The sequence below is a fragment of the Gossypium arboreum genome, chromosome 12 (genome assembly GCF_025698485.1).
Source record: "Gossypium arboreum isolate Shixiya-1 chromosome 12, ASM2569848v2, whole genome shotgun sequence".
Classification (NCBI taxonomy): Eukaryota; Viridiplantae; Streptophyta; class Magnoliopsida; order Malvales; family Malvaceae; genus Gossypium; species Gossypium arboreum.
Genome location: NC_069081.1, coordinates 88,538,812 through 88,543,812, shown reverse-complemented (window position 1 = coordinate 88,543,812; position 5,001 = coordinate 88,538,812). Strand labels below are relative to the sequence as shown.

At 32.6% G+C, this 5,001-nt stretch overlaps 1 long non-coding RNA gene across 1 annotated transcript; it reads right to left on the bottom strand.

Moving 5' to 3' along the window:
- Window positions 1–2,235: 2,235 nt before the first annotated feature.
- On the bottom strand, window positions 2,236–3,909 carry LOC128285634 (uncharacterized). Its single transcript, XR_008276151.1, has 2 exons — window positions 3,871–3,909; window positions 2,236–2,663 (listed from the first exon to the last, which is right to left on the bottom strand). It is a non-coding gene; the product is annotated as an uncharacterized LOC128285634 (long non-coding RNA).
- Between the last annotated feature and the right edge of the window lie 1,092 nt (window positions 3,910–5,001).

The following is a 5,001-nucleotide window of genomic DNA, read 5'->3' as shown; positions in this document are numbered from 1 at the left end:
ACCGCAAATACTAGAAAAAAACACCAAACATCTGAAAAATGTGTTTGATTCTCTAAAACTTTCTTAGAAATTGGTGTCTTTAAGCTTATCTTTCTCTCTCTCTTTTCTTTTATAGAACCTATAGCTTCTCTCTTCTCTTCTTTCCTTTTAATATATATATATATATATATATTTGTGTTAATTGAGTATTTAATTCAATTGGTATTAATATTATTGTCAATGTAGGAATATGTGGATTCGAGCGAATTGAAATATGTTTATCCTCATATTTAAGGGTTGAAGGAGTCATGAGTAATTCTAAGTATTGCTAGGCCCGTTCTTGATATTTTTGGAGCCCTAAGCAAAACGATAAAATAGGTTTTAGGTTATTAAAAGCTGGACAAAAATTTTTTTAGATCCTTTAAAAGTTGGTGAAAAAAATTTTGAGCCCTTAAAAGCTAAAATTTCTTTTTTGGGCCTCTTCACAACTTTGAACCTTTTTCAACTTTACGCCTTGAGCGGCTGCACCTCCAGACGACCCCCAAAGCCGGGCCTAAGTAATGCATCAAGAAAAAAAAAGATAATATTTTTTATCTAATTTTAGTTTGGTCCCTCTACTATGTTGAAATTTAAATTTTAGTCTTTTTTACTTTGATTTGATATAATTTAATCATTTGCTAAGTCCAAATTAGTCATGCTTAGAACTATTCATGTTCAATTATATGAAATCAAATGTTTTACCATAAGTTGCTATTGTTAAAGATATGATGAGTGGAGATTTTTTTTATTATTCGATTGTATGTCAGGGTTGCATGGAAATTCAATTATTCATGTTCAATAATAACAAATTTACCTATCAACCTGTTAGGATATGATTATAGGATATTACCTTTAGGAATATATTATATATCTTTCATATTCCTATGTGACAACTATTGTATAAATACTATGTATACTCTTGATGTCTATCAATAATATTGAAAGGGATTACCCTATTCTTGTTATGGTATTGTTATGGTTGGCTTGTCTTTCTGCGACAATCTCCTATTTCCTGGAAAACTAAGAAACAACATATTGTTTCTCGTTTTTCCGCTGAGGCTGAGTATAGGTCTATGACTTCCATCACTTAGGAGCTCAAGTGGCTGAAGGCTTTGCTATCGAGCTTAAGTGTTCATCATCCTAAAGCTATTCCTTTATTTTATGATAGTCAATCTGCATTGTATAATACACAGAATCCTGTATTTCATGAGCATACTATACATATTGAAGTGGATTGTCACTTTGTTATGGATGCAATCCAGGATGAGTTGATTGCACTTTCTTATATTCCGACCTCCGTTCAGATGGTTGACATTTTTACAGAGGCGCTTAGTAAACTACAATTTGAATACCTTTTTAGCAAGTTGGGCATTTAAGATCTGCATGCTCCAATTTGAGGGGGGCTGTTAGGATATAGAGATATTATCTTTTAGGAATATATTATATATTATATATTATTGTATATCTTTTAGGCATATATTTAAGAATATATTATATATCTTTCCTATTTCTATGTGACTACTGTTATATAAATATTATGTAAACTCTTGAGGTCTATCAATAAATTTGAAAGGGATTATTCTATTCTTATCACAACCAAATATTTCGTAATACCAATTGTCGAAGAAAAATGCTAAATAATTCATGGTCCACGAGGTTTAGAAGCACTAGTAAATGACAACTCGTGACAAATCAGCCCAAGTATATGTGATAGGCTAGGACTAACATGCAAACGACCTTGTAAAACTTGCCAACTAAAGACAACAGGAAGGAACCAATCCTCACGATCTAATAGGTAACTCTAATTTGGTAACACCCCTCGCCCTCATCCGACGCCGGGACGGGGTTCGAGGTGCTACCTGACTTTTACTAACACTTTCATACTAAACAGGGCCATGAAATCTCAAATAATTAAAAACTTTTCTTTTCACATGCAATCTGTCCCTTATGCGAGCTTACAAGGCCCAATACATGCATTCAAGCGGTTCGGGACCCAATCGAGAACTCATGAAAACTTAGAAAAATCTCTTGCGTTAAGGCTTCACACGCCCATGTGCTCAAACGTGTGGCCGAAATAGGCTAATTATCAAGCCTTTTGTCACTCTCACACCACATGCATAGATACATACTTATCCAATAACATACAACGTGGCATAAATGAGCTCTTAAACATCTACAAACATGTTATGCTCAAGTTATTTTCTTATGCAATAAATATTATAGAATTTGCCCATATCATTACCACATACTAGACATAACTATCATTACATCACAAACCATTCATGAAGCATTATTAACTATTTACCAATCACTTAATCCGCATTAGTTACTAGCTCATCAATGAATCTCAATTCAATCTCTAGGTATACATGTTGTAAGCCACATCACAAGAGATAATAACATACATGCATAAGAATAATCATATGGGCCCATAATGTCATTAGCCGACATAGGCCAATTTACATGACTAATACTACCTTAATAACAAGCCAATGCCTTTGGCTAAATCATAATATTACTTACTCACATTAAAACCCTATACATGCCATAGACTCGAATCACTTGAGTTTACTTACTCCGATAACGTTAACTCGATAGGGTGATAATATCTCTGACGGCCTCCAACCCGAGCTAACCTGGAAACTCTAGAAAACATGGGAAAGACGGGGGGTAAGCTTTCGCTTAGTAAATTCATATGAAAACAATAAGCAACTCATTAACTTGTTTTATCAATGTTTACAACATATTTTCAAGTTCACTACAAGCTGTCTTTCTGAGCAACGGTCACTAAATTATTTATATCTAGAGATACGAAACTCTGAATTAAGTTCCATTAATTTTCCCTGAAACTAGACTTATTTTCCTTTCTTCCATAAAATTTCCAGAATTTTTGGTTAATCCAAATAGTACAGTTTATTAGTTAAAGTCTCCCCTGTTTTAGGGTATGACCACTCTGACCCCTGTGCACTACAAACCGAATTTATCCCTGTACAAAATTCCAACGACCATGCCGTTTATTTTCCATAAAAATAGACTCAATAAGAAATCCATTCATGTAAGGTATAACTCTTAATAATTTTTTTACAATTTTTGGTGAATTTCTAAAGTTAGAATAGGGGATCTCGAATTCATCCAGACCCTGTTTCACAAGAATTCAAATATCAAACAATATGGAATTCTTTTTCTTCCTCTGTTTCTTTCATGTGAAAATAGACTCATTAAGCTTTAATCCCATATTTTATTCTGCCTCTAACTCATTTTTCACTATTTTTAGTGTATTTTCAAAGTTACACTACTGCAGTAACTCAAATCTGTCAAGGCTAAATTACTCATTCATGATCATTGTTCATAATATTAATACAACACCATTTTATCCATCATGGTAAGAACACATATTATGCATCATAGATCATCACATATCAAGGCATTCTCATAGGATTAGTATACATACTGCACAACTCGTAACATAACTCGAGTGCATACTCACCAATGACTTACCTCATTGAGACCATCATTAACTCTTTCCTTGGATTGCCCGTTGAACACTTGGAATACTAATTAGATACTCGGAAAAGCCTTTGCACATAAGTGCCTCAATTGTAGCTAAAGCTACCTCATATCTCATGACATTTCAATGCTCACTCGAGCTAGTCATCTAGACTCATAATTCCTAGTGACATGTCACTCGTATCCTATTCTATTCCTAAGGTTCAAACGGATTTTTCCTCGTCTATTAAGGCTTTGTCTTATCATATTTCTATTAATTACATACACATTAATATCTGTACAATTCATGTAATGATAACATTTAAATACATGTATAGCATGGTATTGTTTACATACTGAACTTACCTCGATACCACAAATGTGAAAAGGACATACTAGATCCATAAATCGATTTCTTTCCGTTCTAGGTCCAAGTCTCAATTTTCATCATCTATACCATCACATTTAGCCTACCAATCAGTCACAATATTCATATGGGTCTAAAAATCATATTTTACAAATTTTCATTTTGACTCCAAAACTTTTACATATTTGCACTTTTGCCCCAATGCTCGTAAATTAATTTTTATTCAATTTCTATAAGGTTTAAGACATGCTGAACATTTTCTCTTCTATGGCAACTCCAAATTTTCACTAATTCACACACTTATGACCAATTTGTAACTTTCACAATTTAACCCTTTTTGACATTTTTACCAAAATTCATTGAATAAAACTCATATTTAACACATCAAACATTCATTATCCACTATAAATCATCAAAACACAACCATATCATGAATGGGTAAATTTTAAACTCTAATTTCTCTTCAATCAATTGGTAGAAATAGAAAATTTAAGCTTCGGGATCTCAAAATACGAAAATCATTAAAACGGGACAAAACCGTACCTATATAAGCCATAAAAGCTTGGCGAATGGAGCTCATCCATGGCTGCTGTTTTCTGTTCTTTCCACGGTTGACGAAGAAAGAATGAAAAAATGATAGCTTTTATCATTTGTCTTATTAGGTTATTTTAATTAATTTACAAAATTACCCTTTTATTTCAACCAAATTTCAAAATACCAAACAAATATCCATTCACTAACTTATTAAAGGAATAATTGTCACATAAGGACTTTCAATTTAAAACTCATAACAATTAGGCACCTCATATATAAAGAACTCAACTTTTGCACTTTTTACAATTTAGTCCTTTTGACTAAATTGAGTGCTCAAACGTCAAAATTTTCGAATGAAATTTTTACGAAATATTTTCATAAATTTATAGACTATAAAAATATAATAAAAATAATTTTTTTTTCTCGTCGGGTTTGTGGTCCCGAAACCACTGTTCCGACTAGACCCAAAATCGGGCTATTACAAATTTAGCCTCCAAGTCAAATATAAAAGCTAGGTATCATCCCATCTTTCTCGTATTTTAAGCATTACGTTTGCTATACTAAAATATCCTGACTCGATCACTCCCTCCATTTTT